The sequence below is a fragment of the Bos taurus genome, chromosome 25 (assembly GCF_002263795.3).
Source record: "Bos taurus isolate L1 Dominette 01449 registration number 42190680 breed Hereford chromosome 25, ARS-UCD2.0, whole genome shotgun sequence".
Classification (NCBI taxonomy): Eukaryota; Metazoa; Chordata; class Mammalia; order Artiodactyla; family Bovidae; genus Bos; species Bos taurus.
Genome location: NC_037352.1, coordinates 23,506,577 through 23,523,740, shown reverse-complemented (window position 1 = coordinate 23,523,740; position 17,164 = coordinate 23,506,577). Strand labels below are relative to the sequence as shown.

Here is a 17,164-nt window from a genome sequence, read left to right as displayed (position 1 = left end):
AAGTCGCTCAGTCGTGTCCGACTCCGTGCGACCCTATGGACTCTACAGTCCATGCAATTTTCCAGGCCAGAATACTGGGGTGGGTAGCCTTTCCCTTCTCCAGGGGATCTTCCCAACCCAGGGATTGAATCCAGGCCTCCCACATCGCAGGCGACTTCTTCACCAGCTGAGCCACCAGGGAAGCCCCATGAAGTGAAAGGGCTTAGACAAATTTGGCTGCCAGGGGCTTTCATGAAATGAACTGGTCCTCACCCCTGTCCCCTGACTTTGGCTGTTCCTATTTATTTCTCTTTCCCACTAGAGGAGCACCTCTGTGCATTTCCTGCTTGTTTTCAATCATTGCCCCAAAGGCGTCTTCCAGTCACTGCTTTGCTCCTGCTCTAGAAGCCAGCTGGTTCTTCTCACTTACCTTCTTGACGGGCCAGCCATCTGCACTGAAATCAGAGCCGAAGAAGACAAACGGCCCTCATTCCACAGGACTTCAGGCAGAACTAGAGGAGACCACCCATCAAATACAGCCACTGCCTCCTCTCTCAAAACCACTGAGCTAGCCCAAAGTCTATAAAAATTCATTCTTGAAATCCTAACTCGAATCATGCTCTTTGTTTAAGAGACATCCAAGCAGAGCAAACCTCCGTATCAGGACGTCTCTATTCATTCCACACGCCTGTTCCTATTTTCACTCTATTATTTCATCTATTAATTTAGCAACCCAAGCGCTCTGTGAGTTATTTAGCAATTACTGGGGGACGCACAGGAAGGGGAGGAGGTTGACAAACACCCATTAGCACAGGGCCCACTAATGGCCCCATAATGCTGCCTTGCACTTAGCCAGATGAAAGCAGCTATACATTGTAAGGAATTTGAAAGGGTGTCACCAACCTTAATTAATTCTCAACACTCTGGGAGGAAAGGATTTACACCCATTTGGGACTCAGGGAACGGTGCCCAGAGATGGTTGCATGTCAAAAGAAATAAACCTTAAATCAAATTTACCTTCCAGTCTACTGAAGTGGTTTCCAGTGCATTTGTGTCTGGAGCCCTTAGTTCATTAAACAAATATTTACCGAGTTGTTAGCCACGTGAGGGGGGCAGGGTGCTAGGCTGTAGGGGAGGAAAGGCAGCCGAGAAGACATGATCCCTGACCACACGAAACTGAGTCTCAAGAAGCAAATATATTTCATTAACTGGTTAATTACACAAGCATCCCTCAGAATTTGACTGAAGGCAGGAGGAGAAGGGGATGACAGAGAATGAGATGGTTGGATGGCATCACTGACTCGATGAACATGAGTTTGGGCAAGTTCTGGGAGTTGGTGATGAACAGGGAAGCCTGGCATGCTGCAGTCCATGGGGTGGCAGAGTCAGACATGACTGAGCAACTGAACTGAACTGAACTGATCCCTCTGAGCTATACACAGAAAAGTCACCTGATGCTAAGAGAGGAGCCGGGTGTAAGCCAGAGTCTCAGGGAAGAGAGACCTGGGTTTGAGTAATCATAGGGCTTCCCAGGTGACACTAGCAGTAAAGAATCCAACTGCTGATGCAGGAGATGCAACAGACATGGGTTAGACCCCTCAGTCAGGAAGATCCCCTAGAGGAGGAAATGACAACCTGCTCCAGTATTCTTACCTGGAAAATTCCACAGACAAAGGAGCTTGGTGGGTTACAGTCCACGGGGTTGCAGAGAGTCAGACATGACCAGGTGAGCAAAAAGGACCCGTTAGTAGCCACATGACCTTAGACTGCTTTTCAACCCTTTTTAGACTCAATTTCCACATGTACCAAGTAATGTTCACATCAAAATTCTGTTCAAAGGATTAAGTCAGTCAGTGCATGGTACCTGCCCCAAAGTAAGTGCTGAATCTAAGTGAGGAGGTATATTTATGATTACTATTCTCCAACAACTGCCAAAAGTGAGGATTCACTGCTCATCCAAAGACACACCAGTTAACCTGGAAGAAGTTTCTGAAATCTTTGAGAACTAATTGGACCTCTTGTGGTCCGGTTGCTAAGTCATGTCCAACTCTTTTCCAATCCTATGAACTGTAGCCTGCCAGGCTCCTCTGTCCATGGGATTTCCCAGGCAAGAATACTGGAGTGGGTTGCCATTTCCTCCTACAGGGGATCTTGCTCACCCAGGGATCGAACTGGCGTCTCCTGCATTGCAGGCGGATTCTTTACCAATGAGACACTGGGGAAGGTCTACTAAGAGCCACTGTGCCTAGAGTCACCCCAGGGAATTCGGCTTAGATGCTTGAGGCAGCAAGTCACCCATCCTCCTAGGATAGGATCCTTGCCTGAGGTTCTTCTGAAAGTAATAGCCAGAAAAGAGCAGCAGTGCTCTTTCAAAGCAGAAGATGGCTGATTCGGGTGCCCTTTCTGAAGCCACCACGAGGGGCCCCAAGATAATGCCAGAGTAGAGTCCTCACCACTTAGCCAGAAGGGAGGGTGGCCTCAGCCTGTGGCCCAATAGTCAACATTTTTATCAAGGGCTTGAATAAAGGCTAATAAAAATCTGCATGTGATACAAAGTTGGGACTTTACCACATAGGCAATATGCTACATAAAGGAAATTGGTTCCCAGAAGACCTTCACCAGCTAGTGTGAAGACTGAATTACACAGCATGAAATATATCAGAGATCAATGCAAGGTCCTGCCCTCTGGGTCCAACAACCATCTGGACAAGCTCTGAATGGGGAAGCAGGTGTGAATGCACCTGGCTGGTATTCATTACCTATAAGCTCAATATGAGTCAGCAGTGTGATGTGGTTCCCAAAGGGCAGTCAGATCACTTTTGGTTGCATCACTCAAAGTCAAGGTCTAGAGAAAGGGAGGTGATATTTATGTTCCACTCTGCTTTGCGTTATAGGATTGAATGTTGCTCTCCTACATATTGAGCTTCCCTGGTGGCTCAGTGGTAAAGAATCCGTTTGTCAATGCAGGAGATGTGGGTTCAATCCCTGGGTCGCAAGATCCCCTGGAGAAGGAAACAGCAACCCACTCCAGTATTCTTACCTGGAGAATCCCATGGACAGAGGAGTCTGGTAGGCTACAGTCCATGGAGTCACAAAAGAGTTGGACATGACTAAGCAACTAAGCAACAACTCTTCAGTTCAGTTCAGTTCAGTCGCTCAGTCGTGTCTGACTCTTTGTGACCCCATGAATTGCAGCACGTCAGGCCTCCCTGTCCATCACCAACTCCTGGAGCTCACTCAAACTCATGTCCATTGAGTCGGTGATGCCATCCAGCCATTTCATCCTCTGTCGTCCCTTTCTCCTCCTGCCCCCAATCCTCCCAGCATCAGAGTCTTTTCCAATGAGTCAACTCTTCACATGAGGTGGCCAAAGTACTAGAGTTTCAGCTTTAGCATCAGTCCTTCCAAAGAACACCCAGGACTCATCTCCTTTAGAATGGACTGGTTGGATCTCCTTACAATCCAAGGGATTCTCAAGAGTCTTCTCCAGTACCACAGTTCAAAAGCATCAATTCTTCTGCACTCAGCTTTCTTCACAGTCCAACTCTCACATCCATACATGACTACTGGAAAAACCATGGCCTTGACTAGATGGACCTTTGTTGGCAAAGTAATGTCTCTGCTTTTTAATATGCTATCAACTCTTAGATATTAGCACTCTTGAGCATCTCTGGAATAAATGTAACCAGGGAGGCAATGGGGACATCAAATCACATCCTTTGTGGCTGAAGAAACTAAGAATGATTAACAAACAGAGGAAAAGACTTGGAGTTGCACGATCATTATTTTCAAATTTTCAAGAAGGTATAAAAACAGCAACAGATTTGGGCCAGGTGATGGTATGAACACTTGACATGCAACAACTCTTTCCATTCTCATCACAACTCCATGTGATCCCCAACTGAAAAAGGAAATTGAGAGTGACATGGGTTAGGTGAATATTTGCCCAAGATCATACATCTGCTGAGCAGTGGAGCTTGGCTATCAGTTAGGTCTTTCTGAGTCCGGATTTAGCACATTAACCAAGATGCAACAAGTTCTATGGAAGATACCCCTCTGGGAGACACATCATAGAATAAGGCTGATACGTGGGATGCCCATGTGCCTGTTCCCTTGCCAAAAAGATCCTGACCATTCAGGCCCTGACTTGGCCATCATCACATCTGCAGCGCCCAGAATATAGTCATATCTGATAAACATGTGAGGAAGAAATGAGTGAATTAATGAACAAAGACAAGCTGCAGGCTTGCATAAGCAATCTTGCTATTCTCGATAGCAAGAATCATCAGTACTGGATCCCAGGGCTGTCGTAACAAAGCTTCACAAACTGAGTGGCTCAAAACAACAGGAATTTATTCTTTCACAGTTCTGGAAGCTAGGAGTCTGAAACCGAGGTGTCAGCTGGGCTCCATTCCCTCTGCAGGCTCTGGGGAAGCATCTGTCCTGACTTTCTGGTTTCTGGCAATCGCTGCTAATCCTTGGGGTTCCTTTACTTATAGCTGCATCTCTCCAATTTCTGCCCCTGGCTCTGTGGTTCCTCCAGTAGTCATGTACAGATGTGAGAGCTGGGCCATAAAGAAGGCTGAGCGCCGAAAAATTGATGCTTTCAAACTGTGGTGTTGGAGAAGACTCTTGAGAGTCCTGTGGACAACAAGGAGATGAAAACCAGTCGATCCTAAAAGGAATCACCCTGATTATTCATTGGAAGGACTGATGCTGAAGCTGAAGCTCCAACACTTTGGCCACCTGATGTGAAAAGTCAACTCATTGGAAAAGACCCTGATGCTTTTCCAATGAGTCTGAAAAGCAAGAAAGATAGAAGGCAGGAGGAGAAGGGGGCAACAGAGGATGAGATGGTTGGATGGTATCACTGATTCAATGGACATGAGTTTGTGCAAACTCTGGGAAATAGTGAAGGACAGGGAAGGCTGGTGTGCTGCAGTCCATGGGGCTGCAACAGCTGGACACAACTCAGTGACTGGGCAACAACAAGCACTCTGTGGCATTCTCCCTTCTGGCCCTGTGTCCCTAGAGCTCTTCTTATAAGAAGCCAGTCTTCAGTTTAAGGCTCACTTTAGTCCAGTATGTGTGTGTGTGTGCTCAGTCATATCCGACTCTTTGTGACCCCATGGACTGTAGCCCACCAGGCTGCTCTGTCCATGGAATTTTCCAGGCAAGGATACTAGAGTGGGTTGTCATTTCCTTCTCCAGGGGATCTTCCTGACCCAGGGATCAAACCTCTGTCTTCTGCACTGGCAGGAGGATTCTTTACCACTGAGCCACCTGGGAAGCCCAGATATGACCTCATGTTAACTAATTACATGTGCAAAAGTCCTGTTTCATAATAGGATCAGATTTACAGGTTTGGGGTGGACATGAATTTGTGGGAACACTAGTGCAGTCTTTGAATAAGATGAGCAATTTTTACTAGGCATGGGATGGCTCCACAACAGAAAAGATTAGGCAGAAGTTTTTAAATTTAATCATGAGGACTCAGGCTGCAAAATTAAAGTTCTATCTAGAATATCATCCTTTCATTCAATAAACATTTACTAATCCCAACTGTCTACCTAACTCAAAGTCATATGGGTGAATTAGCTCAACATGAATAAGGCACCATAGATCCCTTGATGGGTCTCAAAGCCTGGTGGAGGAGACAGCACACAAAAGCACAACCGAAGTATAACATAGGGAAGTCTGCTCTGAAGACCTATGAAAGCACAGAAGTTAAAGTAATTATTTCAGCCTGAAAAGAAGATAGTGAACTAAAGTGGCCATTCTCTAGGCAGAAAAAAATATGGCCAAAAAAAAAAAAAAAAGAACTGTGTCTCCAGCCCAAGTTCCATCCTTCTTTTCTCCTTCTAGTAAAAACACATAAATTTCCTCTGGGAAACCACCCCTTCTCCATTCTTATCACTGCTGACTGAGTAGACTAATCTCAACCAAGACTCCTGAAGTTTCAGGCCAGTCAGTATATCCCATGTTTTTGTCTAATCAGAGGTAATAAGAGACAAGGAGACAGTGGCTGAGGATGAAGGCAAGAGAGGTTTGGGTTCCACTCATTCGGTGCTATAAGAATATGAGATTTGCAGCAGCTGGAACCATTCTGCAACCTAAAGCAGAGAATCTAGAAGCTGCCAAGTAAAACAGCAGATCCTGGGAATGGAGCCATTCACAAGAAGCACAGCCAAAGGCTGGTCCTGTTAGCATTATTTATGCCCTGAATCTAACCGTACCTGAAGCTAGATCTATCCATGGACCTTTATTACAGGAATCAATAGATATATTTCTTCTTGCTTAAGTCTTTGTGACACCTACAGCTAAATGACTCTCCATTGAAACAGCAGTCCCGGATGCAAAAATGGTATGTCAGAAGTTACAGAGGCCAAAATAGCAGGTTTCTTTCTAGAAATGGTTGTGAACTTAGTGTGGTTGATAAGTAAGCAAAGAGATGTTGGAGGTCTCATCAGAAGGGACTTTAGGTCAAGTGGTATTTGAGTTTCATTGGGAAAATTTTACATCCCTTCCAATTCTGAAATTCTTAAGTTTCTGAGTCTGCGTTTCAGAAACTTTTGCAGGAGAAAAGGAACTTCAGCCCCAAAGTAGCAGCCTTTCCTGAGTTACAGCCTCAGATCTGAATGTGCCTGTTATTTGGGCATTTTCTCTGTATCCATCAATCTACAGGGAAGCAGGGAGTCCGGGGTAAGAATTAGTGCCCAGGGCCCCTGGAGCTCATGACCCTGAGTATGCTGATCACACACGTGGTAGTAACCTTCACAGATTGCATGCGCTACACCTCCATGGCTAAGTCTCCCCCATCCTCAGGTTCCTGCAACCCAATCACACTTAGGGATGCTGGAAATTTCCACTTCTGGGCTCCTGAGCAATCACAAGAGTAGGCAACAGGGCTGAAGCCCACAGTCACATCTTAACATTCACACAGTCCCTAACCCTCATACCAGGCTTAGCAGCTGCAAGTTACCCAGGAATCACCAGAAATTTATTCCAGCCACTCCACACAGGATACGTCTGTCTGTGTCTGGGGAAGAGATGGGGCTCAGAGTCAGCACTCAGCAAGCAGACTGAACTGGGCACACAGACACCAGGAGACTGCTTGGCATTCTCATCAGTGCCATGAATAATCCATACAGAAGGAGCAGTGTCCCCTCCCTCCTCAAAAGAAGCCAAGGGGAAAAGTAGCAAGGCCCCCATCTACCTGGGTATCTAAGAATCAATGTCAGGGACAAGGGGACAAATTCAGGGAAAAGTAACACTGTGAGTCTGCTTATCTGGACTTGCTTTGGTTACCTGGTTGTTTGCCAGATGGTTACCTGAGTAATTCACCAAAATGTAGGTTTCATGACAGCAGTGACCTTGTCTTTTTTTTTGATGAACACTGTATCCCATTTTCTGAGTGATGATAAAGCAATAAAACTATGGGGGGATGGGGGGGTACAGTGGTCAAGAGGTAGTGTGTGAGAGAGAAAGAGAGAATGACCTTTATCCTTTCAATAATCCCAGGAGGTAGGCACAATCATTAACCCCTTGAATGAGTGAGTAAGCTGAGACAGAAGCTGAATAACTTGCACAAGGTCATACAACTAGGGTTTCAAGCCAATTGGCTCCAGAGTCCACGCTCTCATGATTCCTATGCTTATACTGCTTTCCAACTGCCTGGAATGTTCATTCAACAAGTACTAATGGACTATTGATGACAGTCCAGGTACATTTCTAGCTTCTGGGGATTCAGCTATGAATAAAAAGAAGTCAGGAGTTCATTAAACATTTGCTGGCTGGATGGATAGATGGATGTAGAATGGATGGCTAGAAAGATGAATGAATTGATGGATGAATGAGCTGATGGATGGGTGAAGAACATGGTGGAAATTAGAAATATGGAAAGGATCTGTTGACTATTACAGGTGAGCCATCAATAAAAGAGACCGTGGATCTCTCTTCATGTGTTTTTTCTCCTGCTTTTGACAGTAATTTGTCAGCAGAATGCATCATGTAGTCTCTAGGACCAGAGCCTGGCTCCATTCCTCTACCATCTGCGTCATCTGGAGCAAATCACTTAACCCCCAGACCTGTTTCCTCACTTATAAAATGAGAATAACCCCAGCTACTCACACAGTTGCTGTGGTTTAAATGTCATTTGCTACTGTTTGGAGCCCAAAGCAAATGTTATCTCTTTCTCTGTAGCTTTCAATTCAACTCAATTCAGTGTTTATGAAATGTGTCCTCTTTGCAAATATTGTGCTGGGGGTAAGGATATGACAGTAAATTAGACAAATACAGTCCTTTTATTCGAAGAAATTTTAGTTCAGCAGGGAAAACAGCAGAAAAACATATCAGATGAGCATTAAGAAAGGGACACTGTGGGGTGCTAGGGGATTGTTCAATCAGGATAGAATTAGTCTCTCCTTGATGCTCCCATATTATTTCACTTGGTTTGGCTACTACTGTACACATCATCTCACCTGTCAATCAAGGCACTTAGAGAGAAGTCTACACAACTCTTAAAGAGGAATCAATAGTACCAAATGCGTGTATGGATGGATGATGAACAGATGGAGGGATAAATAGATGAATGGAAGGAAGATAGGGAAGATGGATAGATGGATTGATGAATGGAAGGAAGGAAGGAAGTACTGACATATGGATGGATGCATGGATACATGGATGAATGGATGGAGGGAAGGAAAGAAGGAAGGAAGGGGAGGAAGGAAAGCAGGAGGGAAACACTGAAGTATGGATGCATTGATTGATGGATGGATGAAAGAGAGAAAGGAAGAAAAGACAGATGTGTGTATGCATGGAAGCATGGATGGACAGATGGGCAGAAGGAAGCTGAAGCAACAGCCCACAATCACGAACAGTCAGGACTTCACAAAAGCCAAGTCCACGGGCAAAGCACAGTCTACTCTGAGCCAATGTCCACATATTTGAAACTTGAATGGAACAAGAGGCTCAGATGCAGATCTGGGGCAAAGCCAGCAACTTCAAATGATGGCATGGGGAAGATGAAAAACAGGGTCCAGTAGTAGGAGATGATATTGGCAAAAAGAATTCTTTAGATAGTGGGATCCAGCGGGACATACGTAGAACATTAGAAAAATGGCCACAAATGTCTCCCACCCTTACAGAAGGTCCCCTTCCCGATATGACTTTGCAGCTCCTCTCATCAAGAGGTGTAATTTTTGATTTGCACCTTGAATTTGACCTTGCCCATGTGGTCAGTGGGACTTTAGCAAATGTGATACTAGCAGAAGCGGAAAAGCACTTGAACACTGGAATTCACTCTCTCACTGCTTTGGGAGCCCCTTGATCACTATGAACCTCCAGGCTCACTAAACTTGCTGGAGAAGATACTCACTTCTGTCTCAGCTCACTGAACATGACTCATGGCTGAGTCATGCCCATCACCCTGGCTGATACAAAGCCAATCATCAGGCATGGATGGGACCATCCTAAAGAGGCAGTATCTGGTGGGTTGCCATCTGACTGCAGACATCAGGTGGCATTGACCCATAAGTAGAAGAACCACTCCCACCAGCCACAGAATCAGAGAAAATAATAAAATAATGACCCTTTCAAGCCACTAAATTTGGGATGATGTGCTATGCTCTGAAAAGTTCACTGAAATACAGGGAACTGTGAGTAGCCATGGCCACCCCAGGGCACTCCGCAAACGTCTGAATGAAGTTGCTTGTTTCTATTTGCTAATCCTGGGAGACAAGGGATAATTTTAGCAAAAGCCCTTCTCATCGGCTTGAGCCCATAAGCTGACCATTGCTGGAATTCAAGAGGCAGCTTGTATGCATGTGTTTAGTCCATCACTTAAAAGAAAATCCATGTATTTGTTTCTTTATTTATTTACTTGGCTGCACTGGGTCTTCGTTGCTGCACACGGGCTTTCTATAGTTGCGGCAAATGGCGGGGTGGGGGCTACTCTTCATTGCGTGTGTGGGCTTCTCATTTCAGTGGTTTCTCTTGTTGCGGAGCATGGGTTCCGAGGCACCTGGGCTCAGTAGTTGCCGTGCAGGGGCTTAACTGGCCCATGGCATGTGGGATCTTTCCAGATCAGGGATTGGACCGGTGTCCCCTGCATTAGCAGGTGGATTCTTAACCACTGGACCATCAGGAAAGTCTCTCCATCACTTTTTAACTGTTGAATAATTTATTCAGGAAACATTAATGGAGAGCCCATAAGAGTAAAGCTCTGCAAAGAAAGGGAGGCAAGATAGACATGGGTCATGTCCCAGCATGGCTATGCGATCTTATCGAGGTCTGGGAGCCAATTTTTATCAGAGAGTTTTGAGCAGAAAGGGGGCATGATGACAATTGTCTGGCCTGATCCTGGACCCTTAGCCAAAAAAAAAAAAAATCCATCTACACCCTGCTTGCCAGCACCCAGGAAGGAGGAATGACAGTTGTCCTCATTTCTTCACAGAATGGTTAACACAATAGTCTCCACTGTATGAGTCTGGATTCAGGACTCACTATTTGTGTTAATTAATTTCCAGGAAAAAGAGAGCTGGTAACAGTCACTAGTTTGTAGGGTTGTTGCAAGGATTAAGTAAGGTACACCTAGAGTCCCTGGTCCTAGGCACGATATATGCTGTTTTTAAAATTTTATTTTGTTGGAGTGTAGTTGATTCACAATGTTGTTAATTTCTGCTGTTCAGCACAGTGATTCAGTTATACATACACATACATTCTTTTACATATTCTTTCCGGTACAGTTTATCATAGGATATTGAGTAAAATCCCCTGTATTGTACAGTAGGGTCTTCTTGTTTATCCATTCTCGATATAATAGTTCGCTCCTGCTAGTCCCAACTCTCCATCCATCCTTCCCACACCCCCAACCATGATGGCAACCAGAAGTCTGTCCTCTGTTGTCTGTGTGTCTGTTTCACAGATAAGTTCATTTATGTAATATTTTAGGTTCCACATATATGTCATTATTCCTTATTATCCTTCTTCCTTGTCATCCTATTCTCACTCTTCACTCTATGAAGCTCCTGACATGTGGCTCTGACTTTTTCACTCCCAAATGGATTTCCTTCCCCAATTTAGATCCTGGGAAACCTGAGATTCCTTCTCCAGGGGATCTTCCTGACCCAGGGATCGAACCTGCATCTCTTACATCTCCTGCATTGGCTTTATCCACTGAGCCACCTGGGAAGCCCCTTCTTCTCCTTGGGAAGATCCAAAGTAACACAGCCTTTGACACTATATCCTACCGAAGTTCTCTGATTTCCTGTTTATTGCTACCGCAAGCAACAGCCTCCCAAACAATTGGATTCCAAGACCTAGAGCATCCAGGAGAGATGTGCAAGAGTTAGAGGCATCAGCCTACCTCATAGTCACATCTTATCACCTCTCCCTTAAAATACAGCTGAAACCTGACCACTTCCCCCCCCACCATCTCGGCACAGACGCCATCCGCTCCTGTCTGTGTGCTGCAGTAGGATCCTGAAGGCTTCCTGTCTCTGCACTAGACTCTCTCCAGTCTACTCGGTTAGAATGAAGTGATGGCAGCAACATGAATACACCACTATATAGAAAACAGACAACCAACACGGCCCTACTGCACAGCACAGGGAACTATATGCAATAGTCTGCAATAAACTATACTGGGAAAAGGTCTGGAAAAGTATATATATTTATATATTGTTGTTGTCTACTTGCTCAGTCATGTCCGACTCTTTGCGACCTCACGTGTAGCCCGCCAGGCTCCTCGGTCCATGGGATTTCAAAGGCAAGAATACTGGAGCGGGTTGCCATTCCCTCCCGTGGGGATCTTCCCGACCCAGGGATTGAACCTGCAGCTCCTGAATTGCGGCAGATTCTTCATCACTGAGCCACCAGGGAAGCCCATATGTATTGATATATATATATGTGTGTGTGTGTGTGTGTTATGTATATACATATGTGTGTGTGTATATATACATGTGTATATATACGTGTGTATATATATATATCAGATCAGATCAGTCGCTCAGTCATGACTCTTTGCGACCCCATGAATCTCAGCACCCTGGTGGCTCAGCAGTAAAGAATCTTCCTGTAATGCAGGAGACCTGGGTTTGATCCCTGGGTCAGGAAGATCCCTGGAGAAGGGAATGGCAACCCATTCCAGTATCCTTGCCTGGGAAATGCCCTGGATTGAGAAGCCTGGTGGGCTACAGTCCACACTAACGCACAAATATATATACACATATTCAATATGTTTAAATAAATATAAATAAATGTATACAAATGAATCACTGTACTGCACACCTCAGACTAACACAACGCTGTCAATCAAGCATACTTCAAGTTTTAAAAATTAAAAACCAAAACCATACGTTCCTATTCAAGTGGAGTCAGATGATGGATCCCCTCTGCTTAATGTCTTCTGACAGATAGATCCCACAACTCAGACCAAAGGTCAGAGTCCTCACCATGTTCAAAAAGGCCCTCCCTGACCTGCTCCAGCCCAGCCACATGCTCATTTGACTATATTTACATTTTTCCTCTGATGTTTCTACCTCAGGGTTTCATCACTTGCTGTTCCTCTGTCTGTAAGTTTCCTTCTGAAGACATCATTTGGTTCAATTTCCTCTCTTTACTCAAATGCCACCTTCTTAGGGAGCCCCTCACTCTCCACACTGCCTGAAATTCCACATTCCCCTCCCTACCCTCTTGCACCATTTTCCCCACAACATTCCTCATTATTTAACACAGTTTATAATTAATTATCCTATATTGGATATGGTGGATCTCTCCCCGCTGCTACTGCTGCTGCTAAGTTGCTTCAGTCATGTCCGACTCTGTGCAACCCCATAGACAGCAGCCCATTAGGCTCCTCTGTCCCTGGGATTCTCCAGGCAAGAATACCGGAGTGGGTTGCCATTTCCTTCTCCAATGCATGAAAGTGAAAAGTGAAAGTGAAGCCTCTCAGTCATGTCTGACTCTTAGCGACCCCATGGACTGCAGCCTTCCAGACTCCTCCGTCCATGGATTTTCTAGGCAAGAGTACTGGAGTGGGGTGCCTTTGCCTTCTCCGGGATCTCTCCCTAATAAAATGTAAATTCCAATGACTGCAGGTAATTTTGTCTGTTGACTGTTGTGTTCATAATACCTACTATGGTAGCTGGCACATAAGGGAAGGAGGGAGGAAGGGACGATGGATGGATGAATGGATAAACAAAGGGAGAGCCAGAGACGGATAAATGGAGGGAGAGATGAATGGAGGGAGAAATGGAGGAATGGAGGGAGGGACCCTGGAGGGAGGCTAAGGGGTGGTGAATGAATAGATTCAAGAGGGATGAAGGGATGGAGGGAGGGAAGGAGAGAAGTAGAGAGGGGTAGAGGAGGACTTGAAAGAGGGGTGGAGGGACAGAGGAAAGGAGAGGAGAAAAGAAGGGAAAGAGAGAAGGAAGTATGGGAAAGGCCCAGCCAGGTGCTAGAAGTACCACAAGGCTCATCAGAGAAAAGCAAATAGCTACTGGCAAGGACAGAACTGATGCCCATGGAGACTGAACCCACGCGTTTACCCTGAACAATCTTCCACTCTGATCTAATGTCATTCATCCTTCCAGGCCCTGATGTGAGTGCGATAACAGATTGGATGGCCTGGGACTTCCGCCTGTTCATATTCCAAAGATGGAGATGAACATGGCAAGAAGATCTGAAGCTTTAGAGTGAGACAGACCAAGATATGAATCCGGATCCTGTGCAGTCATGGCCAAGTTACTTAACTTCGCTGAGCTTTATCTTCTTCCGCTCTAAAACTGAGATAACAATACATTTATATCAAGATAACAACAGAGATATTCTCAGAATTAAATTACACATACAAAAAGCTTGAATAATTCCTGGTGGCTCAGATGGTGCCTTCAAAGCAGGAGACCTGGGTTTGACCCCTGGGTCGGGAAGATCCCTTGGAAGGGGGCATGGCAACCCACTCCAGTATTCTTGCCTGGAGAAGCCCATGGACAGATGAACCTGGCGGGCTACAGTCCATGGGTTGCAGAGAGTCGGACAAGACTGAGCAACTAACATACAGATATAAAAAGCGTAACACAGAGTCTGGAATCTATTAAATGCCAGTCACTCCCAGAGACAAGTTATTCTGTGTCTTAGATTCCCTAAGAATCTAAGAATTCCCTAGAATGAAGGGGTTAATAACACTACCAACTCTTACACTCAGGCTTCCCAGGTGGGGCTAGCGGTAAAGAACCCACGGGCCAGTGCAGGATACGTGAGTGACATGGATTCGATCCCTGGGTCAGGAAGATCCCCTGGAGGAGTGCATGGCAATCCACTCCAGTATTCTTGCCTGGAGAATCCCATGAACAGAGGAACCTGGGTAGGGGGAGGCCTATAGTCCTCGGGTCATAGAGTCAGACACAGCTGACGAGAATTAGCATGCATGCACTATTAGAGTCGCTATGAGGATGACACAAGCTGACTGTGGGCTCTGAACGGGTAACAGCTCAATAAATAAGCACAGTATTGCTGCTTCTGTTGTTAAAGAGGATAACCTTTGCAGATCTGAGATGTACACCCAAGGTCCTGCAGATACTCCGGAATCAGCCACTCAACTCCTGAGCCCTCCCTTGTAACTACCAGATTGGCCAAAAACTTCATTCAGCCTTGTCCATAAGATGCTATGGAAAGACCCAAACAACTTTTTGGCCAACCAAGACTCACAGTCAAAGAACTTGCCCAAAGCCCCAGAGTTTACAAGTGGCGGCACTAAGATCAAATCCACAGGTGAGGGAGGTCAGCCTTCAGCATCTTCACCCCCCCCAAATCTCCCAGGCCATTCTGACCATCCCCACATGCAGGGGAAAGTTGTCACAATCCATCCTTCTCCACTTGTTCGGAGACGGATATTATTTCACAGCCCAGACTCTCTTCTGCTCAAGGGGAATCTGTGAACTTGTACCATCCGTGCTGTTTCTCCATGGAGAACCAATCACCAGCCTGGCCCCTGGTGCTGGGACTCAATACAAGCCCCGCCTGCTCCCCAGGAGCAGATGGCTGTCTCTAAAGCCATCTTTCACTGAGCTCCTTTCTGGTACCCTAGGAACTTTCAGTAATTACTGCTATTATTCTTACATTCAATGAGTTCATAAAATCAGAATGCCAAAGGTACAGTGGAAACACTCACACACGGAGAGACACATAAGCACAAATACAGACACACACAGACAGAGGCACTTTGATGCCACAGGGATTCTTAGAGGCTGAGGCACAAAGAAGTTCCAGGAATGGGCATCATTCTACCGGAGGGTCTGTCTACACAGAGATCTTTTCATCTTGCTTTCTCTTCCAGGCAGATGCAGTGTTTATTAACCACCTTATCCACAACATACCTGCAAGGAACGTGGCAGGGGGGCAGCCGATGACCACGGTTGACAAGGGCAATCCCTGTTTCTCTTGACTCCTAACCAGTTTTTAAAGCAGATAATACCACAGCACTTGCTCCTTAAGGAAATGACTTACAAAGAGTTTTAGCCTCTGGATGAAATGCTTGGGTTTTCTTCTGTTGGTTTGAATTCTGAACCTTTTCAAAATGAGGGCTCACCAACTGGTTTCTGTTGATGAAGTCTTTTCCTCTCCAACCTAAATAGGGGTTGCAGTTCTTTTTCTTTTGAGATGACCCAGCAGGCTGTCGCTCTGTGTCAAGGTGCCACTGGGCATCTGCTACAGGCTGACAGAGGGACATCTGTTGTCAGGGCCACAGCCTCCTACAGAGGGGAGGGGTGAGACAAAGAGAGGAGCTGGTTGAGATGCCTGCTGTTCCATCCGGATTTAGTATCTTACAATGAATCTTCAATTTGTAAGAAAAAAAATAAAACTTCTATGCCTCTTGGCATAAAAGTCATTGCGGCCGCCCAAGTTGTAAGTCTGTTCCATTCTCTTTTTCAGGACTCCCAAGAAAGTGGTCCTGGAGTTCTCCATCCTGGCAGCACCCATACTTCATTCAAGCTGGGGGCAGAGGCAACAGGAGCAACAAGACAAGGATACGATTGTAGATTCTGATCTAGCTAATTCCTGTGCATCCGATACAAACCATCCGAGGATCTTTACTGCTTTATTCTTCTGACATCTCACAAGAACACAGGCTTCCCAGGTGGCTCAGTGGAAAAGAATCCACCCGCCAATGCAAGGAGACTCAGGAGACATGGGTTTGATCCCTGAGTGGGGAAGAGCCCCTGGAGGAGGGTGTGTCAACCCACTTCAGTGTTCTCACCTGGAAAATCCCTCGGACAGAGGAGCTTGGTGGGCGACCATCCATGGAGTTGCCAAAGAGTCAGACATGACTGAGAGACAGAGCGTGCATACCAAAAACACGCTGAAGGAGATACATACAAACCTAAATCTACATACCTATCTGTCTGTCTACATTTCTGTGTGTACATTTTGAAAAAGTGAAAGTGTTAGTGACTCAGTCATGTCTGACCCTTTGCTATATTTTACAGCTGAGTAAACTGAGGCCCAAAAGATACTTACCAAGCTCCTGTTGCAGGTCATGCTCTGCAAGGTTTAAGCAACATTCTTGGATATGGGTGAGTAGCGACCCACTCAGCTCTCCCAACCTCACTCCCAATGTTCTTAAGCAAGATCCCACTGACTTGCTAGTTCTTAACTGTGACTATAAATGATCTCAGCATTCACTCAGTCTAGATTTACTGAGCATCTAATATCTGCCAGGGCCTGTGGCTAGTGAAAGAGATACTGGCTGAGTCCTAGGGATTAAAAGCCCCATAGAAAATGCATCAGTAGGCCTGTGTGCATTGAGTTGTGTGTGTGTGTGTGTGTGTGCACGTGCGTGCGCACGGGCATGCACCCACATGTAACTGCTAAAGGTGAAGATGGATGATACACAAATCTAAAGCAGAGGGACTGCACTGCAGCAGGACATGTTTGGTTACATGAAAGAAGTCAGTCCGAGGAGACTTTCCTGCTGGTCCAGTAACCAACACTCCACGCTCCCAATGCAGGGGGCCCGGGTTCAATCCCTTGAGAAACTAGATCCCATATGCTGCAGCAAAGATCAAGGACTGTCAGTCTGCAACTAAGACCCAGTGCAGCCAAATAAATAAATAATATATTTTTCAAAAAAAGGAGTCAATACTACTAGCCCAAGATCCTAAAGCCACACAGAGGGTGCTATAGGATC

General features: G+C 45.7%; 1 protein-coding gene across 1 annotated transcript in view; it reads right to left on the bottom strand.

Moving 5' to 3' along the window:
• The window catches only part of HS3ST4 (heparan sulfate-glucosamine 3-sulfotransferase 4), a 497,281-nt gene that overhangs the window by 272,999 nt on the left and 207,118 nt on the right, over positions 1–17,164 (bottom strand). The gene's annotated exons all lie outside the window — the stretch shown is intronic.